Raw genomic sequence first — 21,801 nt, forward strand, 5'->3', positions numbered from 1 at the left:
CTGGAAAATTTTGTTTTTCTGTATGGCGTGAGAGACAGGGAGAGAGAGAGATAGAGAGAGAGAAGGAGAGACATAGCATTGTGCCAATACCACGTGTAAAACCTCCCCCATGAAGGTATTTGTCGTATGCTTTACATTGGTTTGTTCTAGCCCTCCCCTGCCAAGAGAATTGGATCAGTCCTATTAATTTCGCGGGCCTGCTTGGCCCCGCCCCAAGAAACCTCGAGAGAGGGTTCCTGAGTCCGAGAGTTCCTGAGTTCCTGAGTTTGAGAATGCGAGAGTTCCTGAGTTCGAGAGTTTCAGAGTTACAGAGTAAGAGAGAGTTCCACAGTTGAAGAGTTTCAGAGTGCCAGAGTTGGAGGGTTCCAGAGTTCCTGAGTTCCAGAGTAAGGGAGAGGGTTCCTGAGTTCGAGAGAAAAGAAAGAGTGCTTGCGCCGCCGCAAAGAGACAGCCGAGTTCTGTTTGGTGATTAGTTTGTCTTAGTTTGTGAATCGTTGTTCCTGAATAAAGAAATACAGCTTCCCTGCCCAGCCGTTGTCTCCGCGTCTCTGTTACCCGCCGTGAAGCAAGCCAACCCGCCCGGCAAGAGCCTACGAATTTTAACAACAAATGGGCCTGAGGGGGCCATATCTGAAAAAAAAAAACATTTCTTGCCTCTGGGGGGCTACTTGCCTCGCCGGGCAATTGCATGGGGGCGGGGAACAGCCTAGAGTCCCACAGGCAGCTGGCTGCAACTTACTTACTATGAAACAAAACTTGTTATTAGCATATCTACTGCACGATCCAACGTTTCTAATAGAGAAGGAATTTGAGACTTTTACATATCAACAACGTCTTTTAACCTTTTGTTACACCCATTCAAGATGGAGACACACCCTAGGTGTGGGCCAGAGAGGAAACCTCAGGCATGAGAATAATTAGCATAGCCATTGTGCGATCTACCATTTCTAATAGAGAAGGTAGTGTTTTACATATCAACAAGTCTATTTAACCTTTTGTTTAGACCAACTTAGTTAAAATATATTGATTGTTAAGAATTTAGCCTTAAAGCTACTGTTTACCAAACTTTAAACATACACATAAACATGGTCATTAATACACAAGGAGAGAAACCTTTGTTACGAAGACATGTCATTTTAAACACGAATTTAAATCTGTACTGTCTTAGTTGTTGGGGGGGGGGTTTCACCCTCCGGAGGTGGCTTCCCGCGCAGCTTCACTTTTAGGAATTGCAGGTTGCGATCTCTGCACAAATCTCTGCATACTCCAGCTTGTCTGCCTTCAGACCGGACCAGCAGCTGGAGATCTCGTGTGCCCAGTTTCGGCAGGGAGCCCGGGGTTCTGGGAGGCCCAGGATGGTTCCAGAATTTATAGCAAGAGGGCAGGCAGGCCAGTTTTGTAGAAGGCGTGGGCCTAGGTGCCCAGGGGTGGCGGCCATGATAGGCCGCCGCGGCCCTGCCCCATGGCCCTGCCATGTCTGCTGCCCTGTTCGCAGTGGCCGAACAGCGTGAAGGGATCATGCGTCCAGTGCCCTGCGCCACGCGGTGGAGAGCCGGCTCCTGTGGGCTGGCCTCGGGCTCTTGCATGTTGGCTTCAGGCTCCAGGGGCTCTTGTGTGCTGGCGTCGGCCTCCTGCGGGCTGCGGGGCTGCAGGGCTGCGGGCGTGGTACGCGGGGTTGTCTGGGCGCAGCCGGCTGGCTGGCTGTTTAACCAGGTGGAAATGGCAGCTCCGCGCCTCGCCTCCCGCCCGCTGGCTCTTCCCGCTGGCTGTTCTGAGTTCCCCCGAGCGAGTGGAAACCACAGAGTGGTCCAGAGATAAATGTTCCAGAAACAGCAAAACAGTCTCGTGAAGAAAGAGCAGAGGCCTTTGGAGATCTCTTCACAAGCAGAAGAGAAGGCCATCGTGCATAGGTAGCCAAATTGTCTTTACTTATCTGAGAGATGTGCAGGTCAGGTCCACGTGGGCGCCATTTGTTGTTAAAATTTGGCGGGCTCTGGCTGGCCGGGCTAGCTTCATTTTTAGTTAAAAAGAAAAGGGGGAATTGTCGTATGCTTTACATTGGTTTGTTCTAGCCCTCCCCCGCCAAGAGAATTGGATCAGCCCTATTAATTTCGCGGGCCTGCTTGGCCCCGCCCCAAGGAACCCCAAGAGGGTTCCTGAGTTCGAGAGTTTCAGGGTTACAGAGTAAGAGAGAGTTCCAGTGTGCCAGAGTTTCAGAGGGTTCCCCAGTATAAGAGTTCCTGAGTTCCTGAGTTAGACAGAGTTCCTGAGTTAGACAGAGTTCCTGAGTTCCTGAGTTCGAGAGTGCCAGAGTTTCAGAGGGTTCCCCAGTACGAGAGTTCCAGAGTTCCAGAGTTGGAGAGTTCCCGAGTTACAGAGTAAGAGGGAGTGCTTGTGCCGCCGCAAAGAGACAGCCGAGTTCTGTTTGGTGATTAGTTTGTCTTAGTTTGTGAATCGTTGTTCCTGAATAAAGAAATACAGCTTCCCTGCCCAGCCGTTGTCTCCGCGTCTCTGTTACCCGCCCGTGAAGCTAGCTGGCCCGGCAAGAGCCTTCCGAATTTTAACAACAGGTATTCATTCCCATGTGGGACCAGGGGCTTGAATCTCTATCCACACACATGGCTAAGTGTGCATTCTATCAGAAAAAGCTACCTCCTGGATCCCCCACTCTTTATTTTCATTCACTGCTATTGGGGATTGCTGTACCTGGTTCCCTCACACTCTAATCTCACTGGTCCCTGAGTCGATTAAACCCCCTTGACATGCAGAAAATAAAATTGTTACAGATATAATGGCTGAGTTCATTGAACTTTCCCATGTCTCGAGCCCTGTTGTATGCTCATTTATATGAATGCACAGCACTCCTGTCCTTTAAGTGGCCTGGGGAACCCCATTCACAGATGGGAAAGATGAGGTCCAGTTCCTCATAGGAGGACTGAACTTCAACAAGGACCGTATTTTCACTAGTCAGAAAAAAAAAAGAGTTCCTTATTTATTTCTCTTATTTATTAATCTGAACCTTTTACTATTAAATTATACTTTATTGCTTTTCACCACCAGGATTATTGCTGAGGCTCCATGCCTGCATAATTCTGCTGCTCCTTTTTCCTTTTTTAGATAAAGGGTGAGATACAAAGAGGGAGAGACACTGATTCCTTACTGCCATATCACCTCTGTTGACCTCAATCGAATTGTTACTAGTGCTGCCATCTCACATTATGCTGCTACTGAATTCTTACTGTGGACTGCAGCCAGAGATCCCAAGCATGAGATGTCAACCTTCCAACTCCCCGAACCTGATGAGACCTTTCCTAACACATGGGACTACCTATGTCCACATTAGAGGAACATCATCTAACAAAGTTATAGATACTAGATATAGGATAGGGTTTAGGGTACTGGGCACATGGGTACATGTATCCATACGCTAAGGGGCAATTATTTATTTCTTTTTAAATTTATTATTATATTTATTTTATTTATTAGATAGAGATAGCCAGAAATCGAGAGGGAAGGGGGTGATAGAGAGGGAGAGACAGAGAGACACCTGCAACACAACTTCACCACTTGCAAAGCTTTCCCCCTGCAGGTGGGGTCTGGGGGCTCGAACCTGGGTCCTTGTGCATTGTAACATATGCGCTCAACCAGGTGCGCTACCACCCAGCGCTGGGGGCAATTATTTAACTCAAAGAAAGTGCTCAGTAGTCCTTGGTGATTAGATTTAGACCTAGTAAACTTGGAATTCTAGTTGAAGTGCCTAAAGAAGGCATAATCTAGCCTTTAATTGGAACCAAAAAGTCTCTAAGATTACCAAAACAATCTTGAGGAAAAAGAACAAGATGGGAAGCATCACATTTCCTGACCTCAAACTATACTACAAAGCTATAGTAATCAAACTGCCTGCTACTGGAATCAAAAATAGGCACAAAGATCAGTGAAACAGAATTGAGTGCCCAGAAATAAGCCCCCACATCTTTAGACAACTAATTTTTGGTGAGGAGGCTCAAATCATTAAATGAAGTAAGGTGAGTCTCTTCAAGAAGTGTTGTTGGGAAAATTAGATTGGAACATGCAAATGAATGAAATTAAACCACAACATATCACCGTGCACAAAAGTCAGCTCCAAGTGAATCAAAGACATTGACGTCAGACCAGAAACTATCAAACACATATAGGACAATATAGGCAGAACACTTCATGATCTATGTTCAAAAAGGTCTTCAAAGACTCATGTCAAACAGAAAAATAAACTAAAACAAAATAAATGAATGAGATTACAGCAAACTGAAGTTTCTGCACTACAAAGGATACCTTCATTTTAAAAGAAAGATATCTTACAGTGTGGGAGAGGATCTTTATACAACACAGCAGCAGATAAAGTACTAATAACCAAAATACATAAAGAGCTCAGCAAACTTAACACTAAAAAAAAAAAAAGAAAGGAAGGAAGGAAGGAAGGAAGAAAGAAAGAAAAGCCAGTAGAAAGTGGGGTGAGGGGGTTGGCAATAGCACACCGGGTTAAGTACACATGGTGCGAGGCACATGAACCAGCTTAAAGATCCTGGTTCAAGTCCCCAGCTCCCCACCTGCAGGGGGGCCGCTTCACAAGTGATGAAGCAGGTCTGCAGGTATCTCTCTTTCTCTCCCCCTGTCTTCCCCTCCTCTCTCAATTTCTCTCCGTCCTATCCAACAAAAACAACAATGGCAATAACAATAAGAATGGCAACAACAATAATAACAACAACAAGGGCAACAAAATGGGGAAAATGGCCTCCAGGAGCAGTGTATTCATAGTGCAAGCTCTTAACCCCAGCAATAACTCTGGAGGCAAGAAAGAAAGAAAGAAAGAAAGAAAGAAAGAAAGAAAGGAAGGAAGGAAGAAAGAGGGTGAGGATGTGGACAGAAACTTCACTAAAGAAGAGATCCAGAGGTCCAATAAGCACATGAAAGCTCAAAGTCACTGATCATCAGAGAAATGCAAGTAAAGACAACAATGAGATACTACTTTGCATTTGTGAGAATGTCATACATTAGAAAGGACAGTAAGAACAAATGTTGGAGAGGATGCATGAGGAAAACAGGACAATCTTGTACTGATGGTGGGAGTGTACACTGGTCCAACCTTTGTGGAAAACAGTCTAGAGATTTCTCAGAACACTGAAAATAGACTTACTCTATGATGCAGTAATTCCTCTTCTGGGGATTTACCCAAAGGGGGATAAAAACACCTATCAGAAGAGATCTCTGTATACTTGTGTTCATAGCAACACAGTTTATAATAGCTAAAGCCTAGAAACAAGTCATATGTCCCATGTCAGATGAGTGGCTAAAAAATGGTGGTATATATACACGATGGAATACTACTCAGCTGTTAAAAATGATGAGGCCATGGCCCTTCAGTCATCTTGGATGGAATTAGAAGACATCATGTTAAGTGAGATAAGCCAAAAAGAGAAGAACAAATACCTAATGATCTCACTTATAAGCAGGACTTAATAGAGACAGGAAGGGAGAATATGAAATGGAACATGGACTAGGCATAGTGTATTATTAAAGCAAAAAAGGGAGGGAGAAGGGCAAGAACTGTGGGGTCCTGATGCATAATGAGACTGTACTCATATATCAATGACTGTACTGTAAATCATTAACTCCCTCAATAATATTTAAAAAATAAGAACAAGAAAAGTCTCTAATTGATTAGACCTAGACCAAAACACCTTATCAATCTAGCAGAAAGACCCAAAGAGGACAAATCCAAAAAAAGTTAATTCTGGTTGGGGTCAACAAATGACATTCAATGCTTAAACAACTGGAGGAAAGTCTAAGGTTGTCAGATAAAGAGAGGTCAACAAGAGTTGCATAAGGGGAAGAGACTGGCTCAGTTAATAATGGTCCTTTAGGTCAATATCAACTGCCTCATCATCTGGGGCCCTAGTCAGGGAATCCTTGGATTCCCATACAAATATGATGGACCTAGACCTCTAATGGATCACTCTCTGCACCACCACTGGTCACTTCCATCAAGAATGTCATCATAAACCCTCTTGTGGGCTTTCACAGGACTTTGCCCTCACCATAAAGCAGCAATGGTAGGGACTGCCCCAGTCTCCATAGGGAGGCTGGAATATCCTGCCCTGCCACTTGAGGAAGACTGGTCCTGAAATGAGTGCAGTCTGAAATGTTCCCAGCTATGGCCAAGAGCTTCGAGCTCAGACCAATAGGGACTCAGAGGTTACACAGACTCTAAATATAAATATATAAAAAAAATATATATGCCCTGGATTGAGTGGATGGAGGTAAATAATTTTATTCATAAAATTTTTTTTCATGAATAGGAGCTACTTTCTGCCTAATACAACTTTCTATCCCTTTTCTCTACTCTGACACCATTTTCTCAGACAATATTTTTATTATTTATTTATTTATAAAATGGAAGTATTAACAAGACCATAGGATATAAGAGGGGTACAATTCCATATAATTCCTACCACCAGAACTCTCTGTCTAATCCCCTCCCTTGAAATCGTTCCTATTCTTTGTCTCTCTGGGAATATGAACCCAGGATCATTATGGGGTGCAGAAGGTGGAAGGTCTGGCATCTGTAATTTCTTCCCCGCTGAACATGGATGTTCACAGGTTGATTCATACTCCCAGCCTGTATGCATACTCCCAACCCTCTTTCCCTAGTGGGGTAGGGATCTGGGGAGATGGGGCTCCAGGACACCTTGGTGGGGTTGTCTGCTCAACAAAGACAGGTTGGCATCATGATTCAGACAACATTTTTATCCAACTTTATCCTAGTTATCAAACTCAAGCAAAAACTACCATAATCTTGGGTCCCTAGAAACAGGCCTAAAAGGGACTTCCTAGCTTCCTTCTACCGTAAAATCCCTAATCTCATCTGTTTTATTCCTACTTTTTGATTCCTGTCCACTGACTATTTTGTCTCACTTTATATCTTGCCATCTTCCAGACACCAAGTTGCACATGCTATCATGATTCCATCCAGACTTCTCTGGGCAGATGACCTCACCAATGTGTCCCAGGACCACACCTCTCCAGAGCTCTATCCCACTAGGGAAAGACAGAAATAAGCTGGAGTTATGGATTGACCTGCCAATACCCTTGTCCATTGGAGAAGCAATTATAGAAGCCAGAACTCCAACTTTCTGAAGCCCCAAAATAATTTTGACCCATACTTCCAGTGGGGAGAAGTGATAGGAGGAAAAGGATAAGAGGGCTCTGAACTCCAGCTCCATCAGGATCTGGAGAAGGAGAGAAGAAGAAAGGGAGGAACATTTGGATGTGGTAATAGGGTTGTGTGTGGCTTGGAGGGTCTGGACCTGAAAGAAAAAGGGGGTAACTGTGTACAAATATAGACAGATAGATGCAGAGAAGATAGTTAACCTATGTCTGCAACCTTGGGAGAACTCCAGTGGCTTGCAGTGGAGGGATTGGGAATTCAGAACTCTGGAGGTGGGAACAGTATGGAATTACATCCTGTTGACATGTAATTTTGTAAATCATATTAAATTACTAATAAAATTAAAAAACAAAGAGGAGAGACAGAGAGAGAAGGAGAGACACTGCTCTACCACTTTTGAAGCCGCCGCTGTGCAGATGCTCCATTATGGTGGCTGGTGGCTTGAACTTGAGTTCTTGTGCATTGTAAAGTATACACTCTGTTGTGGTCCGGGAGGTGGTGCAGTGGATAAAGCATTGGATTCTCAACCATGAGGTCCTGAGTTCGATCCCTGGCAACACATGTACCAGAGTAATGTCTGGTTCTTTCTCTTCTATCTTTCTCATGAATAAATAAATAAGTTATTTTTTTTAAAAAAATAAGTATGCACTCTATTAAGTGAGCCATCTCTTGAGCCCTTCTACAGTTTTTAAATAAAAATTTATTTAGGGGGCCAGGTGGTGGCACACTAATTAAGCACACATAGTATGATACACAAGGACCTGCACTAAGATCCAGGTTCGAGTCCCTGGCTCCCCACCTGCAGGGGGGACACTGCAGTGGATTTGTAGTGTCACCACCAAGCCCCAGTGATAACCCTGGAGGCAATAAATAAATACTGACATACATAAACAAAGATTTATTTATTAGTGAATGCTAAGTGAACCAGAACATCACTGTAGCATATGAGATGCCAGGGTTCTAACTGGGACCTTATGCTTGAGTGCCCGGTTCCTTAAAAGTCAACTACATCATCTCTTAAGCCTCCTCTACACTTTTTTTTTGAAAGATTCATTTTATTGATTTCTTTTTATTTTTTTAGTGTTTTTTTCTTTATTGGGGAATTAATGTTGTAGAGTCAATAGTAAATACAATAGTTTGTACATGTATAACATTTCTCAGTTTTCCACACAACAATACAACCCCCACTAGGTCCTCTGCCATCCTGTTCCAGGACCTGAACCCTCCCCCCCACACACCCCAGAGTCTTTTACTTTGGTGTAATATACCAACTCCAGTCCAAGTTTTGCTTAGTGTTTTCTCTTCTGATCTTGTTTTTCAACTTCTGCCTATGGATGAGGTCATCCCCTATTCATCCTTCTGTTTCTGACTTATTTCACTTAACATGATTTCTTCAAGCTCCATCCAAGATGTGCTGAAAACAGTGAAATCACCATTTTTAATACCTGAGTAGTATTCCATTGTGTATATATATATCACAACTTGCTCAGCCACTCATCTGTTGTTGTATACCTGGGTTGCTTCCAGGCTTTGGCTATTACAAATTGTGCTGCTATGAACATAGGTGTACACAGATCTTTTTGGATGGGTGTGTTTGGTTCCTTAGGATATATCCCCAGGAGAGGAATTGCAGGGTCATAGGTTCACTTTTAGCCTTCTGAAAGTTCTCCAGACTGCTCTCCACAGGAGTTGGACCAATTGACATTCCCACCAGTAGTGCAGGAGGATTCCTTTGTCCCCACAATCTCTCCAGCATTTGTTGCTGCTACCTTTTCTGGTGTATGACATTCTCACAAGAGTGAAGTGGTATCTCATTGTTGTCTTTATTTGCATTTCTCTAACCATCAATGATTTGGAGCATTTTTTCATGTTTCTCGGTCTTTCGGATATGGTGAATATTCTGTTCAGATTCTCTCCCCATTTCATTATTTTATTTTCTTGATTTCATATAAGATACCACCCCAGCACATGCTGCACTGGGGATGGAACACTCAGTAGTTTCTGGGATGCAATCCTGCATTCCACCAGTCGAGCTGTTTATCCAGATGTTTATCCTAGATGTTCTACACTCTTTCCACAAAACCATGCCTCAGCTGTGGTAGGAATACCTTGGGGTGAGGGTTCTCCCTTTGCCCTGTCTATTAAAGGGGTGGGGGTAGAGGGAGGAAGAAAGGGTGGCAGGAACCCACCTCCACACTCTACCAGACAAAGACCCCAGTCTCTCTAAAGGCCCTACATTCTCACAGTCAGAAAGGATCAAAACCGTGAGTTAAAAGCAAAAACACACAGAATTTTCCCCACGATTCTCTCTGCTCTTGAGGAAAGAGGTACATGTCCACAGGAGCTTTTAAGTTGTCGTGAACAGGAATTGGACCCTTTCATGGGTCTTCCTCTGCATGGAGGCCCTTCGTGCAAAGTACTATTATTAGCATTGCCTGCGCTAGCTAGCTGCCAAACAGGCTTCCCCTTGAAGAAGTAATTAAATTTGTTGTTCAGTGTGAAATAAAAGCATATACTTGCATGTGCAACCTTAGAAACCAACACTCATGTTTGTAAATTTTTTTTCCAATTGGAATGTCTTGTGGCTACACATCTAAACAAGGTGATTAGCCCTGGGTGAGGAGGGATGGGGGATAGAGGGCAGGCTCTGGGGAGGTCCAGGCAGTTAGACCAGGGTTGGCTCACTCGTGAGGTTTAAGGCTGGAAATGGGGCCACTGGAGGGCTGGAAGGACTGTGGAGCCTGGGTTTGAGCCAGGGCAGGGATGTTCCCCCCCACCCCACAAACACACCCCTTGCAAACTAGTTGGAGAACTGGGATTAGGGGGGTGTTTCACAAGCTTTCTGTCCCCCCCCCCTCCACCCCCAACACACCCCAGGGAACCTGACCTTAGTCTCTTCTCAGCGTAGAGAAGCTTCTCTGAATCTTATCTACCAGAGCCAGAGACTGGGTTTTTTTTTTTCTCTCTCTCTGTAACGCCTCCCTTTCCTTCAGCCTTCACAGCAGCCTGTTCCTAACCCTGCTGGTTTGCTTCACTAAACAGTCTCTTGCCCATCTGCTTCTCTCCTTGGCCGCCAGGGTCTTAGCTCTGAGAGGTCTTAGCATAGAGAGACAGGAGGCAGCTGGGGTTTGCATCTGGACACCATCATACCTTACCCTGCACCAGGGCTGCTGGATTAGCAAATCAAAAACACAGGCTGCCCATCTGAATTTAATATACAAACATTGGAGATATATTTTGGTTCTGAAAAAGCTCATGTTTTCTCCCCCCCGCCCCAAATGAAGTTGAACTGTCCTTCTCTTTTTTATCTGGCAACTCTACCTTGGACAAGCTTCTTCACTACTTAGTTCCCTCCCCTATAAAGTAGGGATAATAATAGTACCTCCTTTGGAGGTGGTTCTGAGAGTTAAATAAGTTAAGGATGTAAAATGCTTAGAAACAGATGCTAATAACCATCCCCATTCAATTAATGTCTTAGGAAGAACTTTGTGCATTGGAGAACGCCTTGCAAATGTGGCAGAGGTGTTACTTTTGCTGTACCTCAACCTTCCTTCCCACCCCCAAGTTCATCAAAGCTACAAAACTAGCAAAGTGGTGGGAGGGGCAGTTGGAGGTTAGACTTCAGGGTATTCCCTTGCAGGAGGAGCTGTGTACACTGGGCAGCAGGTGGTGAGTCATGGGGTTTTTGTTTTGTTTTGCTTGCCACCAGGGTTATCTATGGGGTTCCATACCTGAATGATGAATCCACTACTCCTGGGGGCTATTTTTCCTTTTATTTTCTCTCTTTCTTTCTTTTAAACATATTTATTTATTTATTTATTATTGGATAGAGACAGAGAAATTGAGAGGGGAGGGGGAGACAGAGACAAAGAGAGACAGAGAGACCCCTGCAGGCCTGCTTTATCACTTGTGAAGCTTCCCCCTACAGGTGGGGACCATGGGTTTGAACATTATATCTTTTAAAATATTTTGCTTATGTAGTTACTTTTTGGATAGAGACAGAGAGATATAGAAAAGGGAGGGGCAGATAGGGAAAGAGACAGAGAAACACCTGCAGCTCTGTTCCACTGCTTGTGAAGCTTCCCCTGCACCTTCCTTTCTTCCTTTCTTTCTTTCTTTCTTTCTTGCTTGCTTTCTTGCTTTCTTTCTTTCTTTCTATAGGACAGACAGTAATTAGGAGGAGAAGGGGAGATAGAGAAAGAGAGACACCTGCAGCACTGTTTTGCCACTTATGAAATGCTCCCCCACCCCCTGCAGGTTGGGATTGGAGGTTTGAACATGGGTCCTTGTACATATTAACAGCCAAGTGTGCCACTTCCCAGGCCCAGTTCATAATTTCTTCTTGGCCATGAGTCCTAGGGTAGTAACTATAGAGCAGTTACTTTCCCTAGAGGGAAGGCAGTGGGAAGGTTATGAGGGGTTTTCCCCACTGAAAAGCCTCAGAAAGAGACCCCTGTTCTAGGAGCTGGTGAACGTGGCAGCTGGGAGAAAGGGCAGCTTGGTCTCAGGGATCTGAAGAAGACAGTCATTTATTTACTCATACACATCTACTAGGAAGCAGTTGATCACCAAGAACTATTTCCAGTTCTTTCTCTAGCTACCAGGACTAATGCTTGGGATGTACCACTGGACCTCCTCTCTGCGGGTGCTGTAGTCTCCCTGAAGTCCCTGTTGGCACCCAACCTTCAGGAAGGTGTGAGAGGTAAGGTGCACTGCCCAGAGGTTGGGGTCCAGTAAGATTCCCTGCTCAACCAGGCTGCTGGCTGCTGAGAGAATCAACCAAGTCCCCACCTTGCAGGAGCCCCAAGACCTAAGATGCTGCAGCTGGTGAGAGCTGGGCTGGGGAGACAGGCGGCATAGTGGCTATGGCACAGTGACAAGGACAGTCTCTTTCAGCATGAGAATGAATGAACCATGGCTGCGCCAACTGCATGGATGAGTGGAAGAAGCACCACCAGGTCAGCTGACAGAAGCCACGCAGGAAAGGTCACACATCTGAGGATTCTGTTCATGAAGAGCTCAAACTTCCGCATGGTTGCACCAACACACTAAAGAGAAGTAAAAAGTGACTGCCTGGGCCTTGGGGGCTGGTGGTGGGGAGAGAATTGGAAGTGGTTGGGGTGGGGTCCCCCAAATTGCTGATGCTGGCAATAATCTGGCCCTAGTCTGAGATGGTGGTTGTCTTGCTGTTTGCCTGAAAGCGGTTTAAGTGACACATTTTTGTTTCAGATCCTTTCTTGGTTGGAAGATTTATTTCACAATGAAGGAAAAACGGGGGGGGGGGGTAAAAAGAGGGAGGAGGTAGGGAGGCTCAGTGTTGGCACTGATGAGGGACTCAAAGCTCATCATCTGCCTTCTGGAAAAGGACCTCTTCCTGGGAGCAGTGGGAAGCTGACCTCTCCATGCCTCCCAGAGTTGGAGAGGGAAGCAGCTCAGTGCTGGCATCTGCATCTGGCTCATTAACATTCCTCTTCAGTTCTGCCCCCCCCCCCCCATTGGCTTCTCAGGCAGAGAAGCCCAAGAACCCTGCAGATACTGGTGTAGGAAAGACTAGAGTGAAAGTTTGGGAAGGGAATGGGAAGGGAGAAGAGAGGGCCAGGACACAGTTCACTTGACAGAATGCACACTTCACTATGCTCATGGACCTGGGTTCAAGCACTGGGTGACTGCGGGAGAATTATGCATAGGGGAAACTTCATGAGTGGTGGAGCAGTGCTGTGGTGACTCTCCTCTTCCTGTCTCACCCTCTATCAAGCAGAAGAAAAAAAGAAAAAGTCCACTAGAAAAGTGTGGGGGGGGGAGGAAGAGGGAGATAGAGAGCGCTAAGGAGGGGTCCCACTCAGGGATGAGGGCCCTAGACTCACAGTACCAGTAGTACTAGGTCTGTATTCTTATTCTCAGTGAATCTAGTCAAGTGACAGCTTTACAACTCTGTCCCTATTTCCCCCTCCTTTGGAGCAGGGGAAATTTTTGGAGATGGTGAGGCCTGGGGGGGACTCTGGGAATGTTTTTTTCGTGAGCCGCATATCTAGCATCTGGATACCTTCCTCAGAGAGACTGGCCCCACACCCTCTACCCTGTCAACCCCACCTTGGGCTGTGTCCTGAGCAGGTCCCTCTGCTCAGCTTCACCTTAATTTCCAGGTGAGTGACATTTAAGGGTGAGCTCTTCATTGAGCTGTAACAGTTCACAGGTTGTGCAGCCCTATAGGGTCATTCCTAGGCCCACAAGTGGGGGTGGGGGAAAGCTGTTACCTTCTGCCAGCTGCTGGGGTGAGGGTTCAAGTGATGCATGACCCCTCTTTAACACTTCCATACGGGGGCCAGATGGTGGTGCACTGGGTTAAGCTCACATAATATGAAGCATAAGGACCCATGCAAGAATCCTGGTTCAAGCCCCTGGCTCCCCACCTGCAGGGAGGAGGGTCACTTCACAAGTGGTGAAGCAGGTTTACAGGTGTCTGTCTTTCTCTCTCCCTCTCTATTTCCTCTCCTCCCTTCTCAATTTCCCTCTGTCCTATCAAAAACAAAAAAACAAAAAACAGGAGCAGTGGATCAATAGTACAGGCACCAAACCTCAGTGATAACCCTGAAGGCAAAAGAAAGGTGGAAAAATGTCTTCATACCTGAAGATGATGACGCTGCCAGTCAAGCGAAGCATTTTAGCAACCCATCTCCGAAGCTGCCCTCCTTGTCAGGGAATCTGTTCCAGCTCAGGGCTCTGGGAAGCAGATTCCTTTACCCCCTCTTCTCCCTCCTCACCCCAATACTTTCTGCTGCTGCCTCAGTGCTCCCCAGTTGACTTCTGCTCAGAACAGACACCTTAGAACCATTTCTTGTTGGTACTTTCTATTTTAATCATTGCTGGTCCATCACCATTCCAAGACAACTTTATTTTATTCATTTAATCAGCTCTGGTTTATGGTTGTGCTGTGACTGGGACCTGGGGCCTCATAGATTCAGGAATGAGAGTTTGTTATGTAAATCACTATGTTATCTTTCAGATCCTCTGAGTCCACTATTTTCTTTCTTTTTTCTTTTGTATTATCTTTATTTATGTATTGGATAGAGACAGCCAAAAATAAAGAGGGAAGGGGGTGATAGGGAGAGAGACAGAGAGACACCTGCAGCCCTGCTTCACCACTCACAAAGCTTCTCTCCCACCCCCTGGAGGTGGGGACTGGGGGCTCAAACTCAGACCCATGTGTATTGTAACATGTGTGCCACCATCTGGCCCCCTCTCTTTCCTTCTTCCTTCTTCCTTCCTTCCTTCCTTCCTTCCTTCCTTCCTTCCTTCCTTCCCTCCTTCCTTCTTTTCTTTCTTCCTTCATTTCCCCCCCTCTCTCTTAGGTAAAAAGAGAGAGACAGAGAGAAAGGGAAGGATAACCACAGTGCTAAAGCTTCTCCAGTGCAGTGAGGTCAGACTCAAACCTTGGTGATGTGTATGGCAAAGCAGACACACTATCCAGGTGTGCTATCTTACCTTCTTGTTGGCATTTGAAAAGCAGTTTCAACCATTGCATCTTCACTGAGCCTCCAAACATTAGCAACTTGGTGCTGATATGTGCAGAGGAGGATTTGAACTCAGATCTGCGGAGGACAGCTAGACTAAGTCCTTCTTTCATAGTGGGAAGTGTTTTAGAGGTGCCTGGCCCAGCTTTCTCTGTGAGTACAGTTTGCTTTAGCAGAAAGAAGAGGGAGGGGTGAAGAGGGGGCTCCCAGTCTAGGCCAGGGGCTGCCTGGTTTTGTTTTAGCCCTTTCTCTTCAAGCTTAACCCCTTCCCCCACAGCACCCCCACCTTGACAGTCTCTGATTTCTCCTTCTATCAATGCCTCTATTCCTTGTCCTCTGTCCCTGGTCTCTTTCCCCTCTGCTTCTTATCACCACCACCTTTCCCTTCATCTGTTGTTTATCCTCAGCTCTCAATCACTGTCTAGAGAAACAGCTTGGTGACTTGGGAAATGGAAATATCACACACCTGACGAAAGCACCTTTGTTCAAATCTAGCTTTGTGGCCTTGGGCTCAGCCTCTTTTTTTTTTTTTTTTTTTGCCTCCAGGGTTATTGCCTGGGTTTGGTGCCTGCACCAGGAATCCACTGCTCCTAGAGACCATTTTTTCCCCTTTTGTTGCCCTTGTTTTTTTAAAATCATTATTGTGGTTATTATTATTATTGTTGTTGTTGCTGTCATTGGATAGGACAGAGAAATAGAGAGAGGAGGGGAAGACAGAGGGGGAGAGAAAGATAGACACCCGCAGACCTGCTTCACTGCCTGTGAAGTGACTCCCCTCCAGGTGGGGAGCTGGGAACGCGAACCCAGATCCTGCGGTCCTTATGCTTCGTGCCACGTGTGCTTAACCCGCTGTGCTACCGCCCAACTCTCAGCCTCTTCACTTTTGAGCTTCTATTTGCACAGAATGGATCTTCAGCTTTCAGTTAAGGATTGTTATGAGAACCTTCCAGTGGTTCAAGCAGCTTTGTGACAAGACACTCCCTAACTGGATGAACTGCTTTGTGATAGGACCCTTTCCATCAGCCAAGTGGCTATGTGCCTGAACACCTTCTTCCTCAGTAGTCCACAGCCAGCCTCAGAGGAAGGTGGCTCTTTGAAACATGAGTCTGCCATCTCCTCAGGTTTGCTAGTATCTGATTGAATCTGCTTTTTACCTACCAACTCACATCTCTCCATTATGACTCTTCTGAGCTACAAACAAGTCATCTGGTTGGGTAGCACTTAGAATAAAATCATCTGCTGTGGAGAAATTGCTCGGATGTTTCTGCCCACTTGGGGTATTTCTCTCCTGACTACCCAGCTCACTTGCAGTGTAGTGCACAAACTTGGTGTTGCTCTTTGGACTTTGCTGGGACTATTAGGGGACCTGGTTTCTCTAGCCTCATCCCTGTGGCACATCCACTTTTCCTTTTAGCTGGCTCCTGTTCATCAGAAAGGTCTTGGTCACAGTCTCACTCACCTGGAGAGACATTCCTGAAATCCTCTCTGAGGAAGCTCATTACCACCATTCTCTCACAAATGACACTCTTCCTTTGGAGCAGGGAACCTGACTTGCCATTATGTAATTGCAGTGTATTTGGATCCTCTTGTCTTCTGTACTAGACTAAAACCAATGAAGAGAGTATACTTTTTTTTTTCTCCCCCAGAGTCCCTGGGTCCTGGCGTATAGGTCGGCACAGGGGACAATTCCAGAATCATTAGGTGAAGAAACAAATGAAGCATAAGTCTCAACTCAGAACCAGGGTTCCAAAAGCAGGAATCAGCTTCTCTTCCCAGCCAGGGGCCTCTTCATACTCTGTAGGAGCAGGGACAGTCCCCACCCCCCAACTGTTTTTGCAGAGGTGGGTCAGAGATCAGTCATCTCCTATCCCCCAACTCCCACCCCAAGCTTATCACTTGGCCTCAAAAGCAACCATTTGCTTGAAAACACAGCTTCTCCCTATCTCTAAAGACAGCTTGGGGACAGATCCTAAGAGTCCATTTCAGTGAACAATAACTCTGCTTCAAGATCAGAGCTAAGGGCCAAGGGGTGGCTCCGTGGTTGAATGCTTTGCCTCTGTAAGGCCTCAGGTTTGATTCCAAGCACTGTATACAAATAAGGCAATGAGAAAATAGAATATTATGATGTAACTCATAAGTGGCAGAGCAGTGCTTTGATCTTTTTCCTTCCTTAAAAAAAAAAACAACAAAATATCCCACACAATATATAGTTACACACACACACACACACACACACACACACACACACACACACACACACACAGTCACACTATTTCACTGGACACATCCATCTCTACTTCCATCTTGAAGAGCAACAGTTTTTCCCTTCTCTGTTCCTTTCAGCATTATCTCCCTGCCCAATCTTTATGCCTTTGTTTCCATTTAGTCCTATCATCTCTCAGTCTCTACTTTTGTCTCTGCCAATTTATACCTCTTCCCATCTGCCTCTGTCACCCCCTGTGTCTCTGCTTCTCTCTGTCATGCTTTCTCTATCCACTGGTGTTTGTTTTGGACCTCAGACCTTCTGTGGGTCTTAGTGTCTCCCTTCACTCCCAGGACTGGTGGGCCCAACCCCCAACTCCCCATTGCCTTGGCAGCCTGCCTTCCTGTGCCACTATCTCACACTGACTGGCTCCTCAGCAAGTCACAGAAAGAAGGGAGGGAGGGAGTAGGGATCATGAGGCAAGTGGTGAGTGTCAGCCTGAAGTCCAGCTGAATGAACATGCAGCTGTCTCTTTTATCTCTCCCCAGCAGGAGGGGAAAGCATGGAGCAGTCAGTAGAGACAGGGCAATAGTGGGTGTGGATGGGGAGATGGGAGATGGGAGATGGGCCCCTGGAGAGAGAGGCAGTGTGTGTGTGTGTGTGTGTGTGTGTGTGTGTGTGTGTGTGTGTGTTTGTGGGGGTGGTGGTGGTGGAGGGAGATGCTGCAGCAGGCAGGGTCTTAAATAAAAGGAGAGGGAAGTTTCTATGACCTCTAATTCTTGGTAGGAGACTTTTGACTGTGATTGCTGCAATGGAGAGTTGTTAGGCATCTAAGACACAAAAGGGGCACAGGGGCAGGGTGGTGGGACACCCAGTAGAGCACAGGTTACAGTGGAGGAGGATCTGGGTTCAAGCCTCTGGTTCCCACCGACAGTGGTGGAGCAGTGCTATTGCTGTCTCTCCTTCCTATGTCTCATACTCTCAAAGAAGAATGGAACAAATGGCCCCCAGGAGTGGTAGAGTTGTGCAAGCACCAAATCCCAGCAATAACCTTAGCAGCAAAAAGAAAAAAATAAAATAAAGGAAGGAAAGGAGGGATGGAGGGAAGGAGGGAAAAAGAAATTCACATGGAGAGCAATGTGCAGTGTGTCTGTATGTGTATGTGGGTGGGTGTGTATACACACTTGTGTTAGGCCGTGACAATAATGAGTGCTGTTTGCTAGAAAGATTCTGGGTCACGTGGTTCTGGGTTGCACTTCCTGACCCCTGTGGCGAGGGCTAATGACCAGTCTGACCAGTGAATAAAAGAAAGAACATCACTTGGGGGTGGGTGTGGGGCAGTTGGATTTATTAACCACCTGTGTGAGACCTTTCAGAGGTCTCTCTTTCCCTCTGACATAGTGGTGAGCAAGGTTTGAGCTGAGGGTTTCTGTCAGCCTAGGTCCTGAGAGACCAGGATGAGCAGAAGCTACAAAGGGAGGAAGCATGTCACAGGACCCAGATGTGTCCCTTGTAGTTGGAAGCCACTGATTTTTACCATTCTGGACTTACTGTCCTCAGAGGGAAAGAGAGACAGAGAGAGATACAGAGGGAGAGATACGGTAGCACTGAAACTTTCCCTGGCACCATAGTACTGACTTGTGGTATACTGGGGACTTGAACCTGGGCTGTGCATGAGGTAAGGCAGGCTTCATCCCAGGTGAGCTATCTCAGGTCCCCCCCCCCCCCCCACTGGATCTGTTTGTTTCTGTTTGTTAAGGAGGCAGAGCCTTGCCTCACCTGACTGATGCATATGCGCTGGTGACTGTGTGCTTGGCTGCATGGGCGTCAAGTGAGCAAGCGTGCCTGCTGAAGCATGTATGTGCTTATATATATTTGCAGTTCTATAGCTACACAGGCATGTGTGTTTATGGGTGTGGCGAGTGCAAATTTCTGTGTCTTTTTTGGTACTCACCCAACAGTAGGCAAAGAGGGAACGTCTCCCTCTGCTGCTTTCTCACCTCCTGTTTCATTTAGACAGACAAAGGGCCTTTTCTGGGTCTCAGCTTGCTTCTTCTTCATATTCCCAGCTTCAATCTACAAGTTTCCTTTTCCCAGGCTGACCTCACCCTGCCTGCACTCCTGGGGTGGCTGCAGCCTCTGGATGCCCAAGTGATGCTCCTATGACCAGCTCTAGGACCTGCCAGTGTTGTGACCTGGGCTGGGCCACTCAGACCCCATCTCTGGCATTTGCTGCTGGAGCTAGTGAGGAAGGGTTGGAGGCCAGTTGTCCTTTCTTGAAGGAATTGGGTGGTGGGGTCATGCTGAAAGAAACAGAGCTGAGAGAAAGGAGCTAGAGGGGCCTGGATCCAGTGCCTCCTCCAGCTTACTGGTTATAGGAGTTAGAGAGTTTAGCTGCTTGCTCACAAGGCTATGCTGCCTGGTGGTTAGTGTATGGCTCCAGGGTTGGCTTCTGAGGTCAGCATGGCTATTTCTCTGGTCCATTTAGGTTGGGACCTGCCTGAAGGGTAGTCCACAGGGAATAGATGAGAGGGACACTGAAAGCTGAGATTCATTGGTTCCTTCCTTCCTTCCTTCCTTCCTTCCTTCCTTCCTTCCTTCCTTCCTTCTTTCCTTCCTCCTCCCTCTTCTCTTCCCAACTGGGGAGTGATGGTTAGAGCATGAGAGTTAGAGCTATTTTACTGCTCCTGGCCAATTATTCAGATAGACCACAACACCAAGGCTTCCTCCAGTGCTATAGTATTTCTACATACTATGGCAGAGGCTTGAACCTGGGTCCCCTGCTTTAAGCTAGCTCTCCTGTCCCCTTGATTCACGTCATCTCCCGACTTGCTCTCTGGGAGCTGAGGGGGCTGGTTGTGACCCTCTGCACAACTGCAGTTAGTGGCCCTCCCCTCCCCTCCCTTCCCCTCCCCTCCTCTCCCTCTTCCTTTTCTTCTTCTCCTCTCCCCTCCCCTCCTCTCTCCTCCTCTCTCCTCCCCTCCCCTCCCCTCCCCTCCCCTTCCCTCCTCTCCTCTCCCTTCCTCTACTCTCCCCTCCCTTCCTCTCCTCTCTTCTCTCCTCCCTTTCCTTCCCTTCCCTCCCCTTTCTTCCTCTCCCTTCCCCTTCCTTCTCCCCCCTATCTTCCTTTTCTCCTGCCCTCCCTTCAGGCCTGGCTTCCCTGCTACTAACTTCTGTTGGCTTCCTTCCCCTCTCCAAAAACCTTTCTACCTTGCCCTCACTTTCATTAAATTCTCTTTGAATTACTCATTTTGAATGTACCCGGAGCTTCCAGCTAGACCCTGAATATTAATAAGATGCCCAGTGCCAAGTCCGTGGGACACCTTCAGTGCTTTATTTCACCTGCATTTTCTTTCTTTTTGCCTCCAGGGTTATTGCTGGGGCTCCGTGCCTGCACTACGAATCCACTGCTCCTGGAAGCCCTTTTTTCCTTTTTCCCCTTTTGTTGCCCTTGTTGTGGTTATTATTATTGTTGTTATTAATGCCATTGCTGTTGGATAGGACAGAGAGAAATGGAGAGAGGAGGGGAAGACAGAGAGGGGGAGAGAAAGATAGACACCTGCAGACCTGCTTCACCGCCTGTGAAGCGCCTCCCCTGCAGGTGGGGAGCTGGGGTCTTGATCTGGTATCCTTATGCTGGTCCTTGCGCTTTGCTCTATGTGAGCTTAACCCGCTGTGCTACTGCCCAACCCCCTGACCTGCATTTTCTATAGCATCTGACCCCACATGGCTCACTGCTTCTCTCCCCTCCCCCAACACAGCTCACCAGCTCTCTTCTCTCTCTGACTGCCCTTGGAGTCTCTGCTTTTCTCTCCCTTGAGCTGCCATCTCCACTAGCACCCTCTGTCTGCCCTTGGGATTTCAGCTACCAAAAGCACTGCTGGTTCAGCCTCTGCCATGGGGCTCAGGCCAGCCCATCCAAATACCCGCCCTGGGCAGTCAGTGATATACCCACAGGTGCCCAAACCCAGCCTGCTCCAGTACAGACAGATGGCTTAAGTCTGCACTTCTTCCCAGGTGACCTTTCAGAGGGTGAAGCTACCCAGCCCAGAAACCAGGAGCCCGCCTCGACCTCAACTTGACTTACTCTGTCTCCATCCTCTTAGGCCCTGCTGCTTTGACTTCTAGAATAGATTCTCCCTCCCTTCTTACCCTTGTTGGCTCTCCATCATTCCCTCTCCCCTGCTGTGACCACCTAACTGAGGCTTCACACCCACAGGCCTCTAATCTGCCCCTACATCATAAATACCAACTTATTACTTCCTTTGCTTAAAACCCTCAGCAGCTCCCTACTGGGAGCTTCTCAGAGAACATGATCTCTGTGATCTGAGCTCAGCCCCTTTCTCCTGAAATTTCTCTACTCTGACTGAACTTTCACCCCAGCTGTCCTGGCTCCCCCAGATGCCTCTCTGGCCCACCTGGCCCACCCTAGGCAATCCCCACATTTTCATGAAGACTGTTTTGGTGTCACTTACTTGTAGAAGGAAAGTAACCAAGTTAAAATATATATATATATATATATTAAGAGAGAGAGACAAACAGCACAGAGAGTTTGGTTGCAATATTTAATGCTAGAGGTCAAACTAGGGATTTCATGTATTCAGTTCCTACGCTACACCCTAACCAGTGTAGTCAGATTACAACAACAACGATGAAACTGAAGGCAGTGAACTGGGGTTGGTGTATGTGACCAGGAGCTGGAGATTCAGTCATTATCTGGAGGTGAAGTCAGCACACTGAAAAATACCCCCATGCTTACAGCCTGGAGGGTTGTGATGAGGGGTGGTGGTGCAGTGAATAAAAACATTGGGCTCACAGGCATGAGGTCCTGGGTTCAAGTCCTGGCATCTTGTGTGCCAAGGTGATGCTTTAGTTTTCCCTCC

Source organism: Erinaceus europaeus, chromosome 4 (genome assembly GCF_950295315.1).
Source record: "Erinaceus europaeus chromosome 4, mEriEur2.1, whole genome shotgun sequence".
In the NCBI taxonomy this organism is placed as follows: domain Eukaryota; kingdom Metazoa; phylum Chordata; class Mammalia; order Eulipotyphla; family Erinaceidae; genus Erinaceus; species Erinaceus europaeus.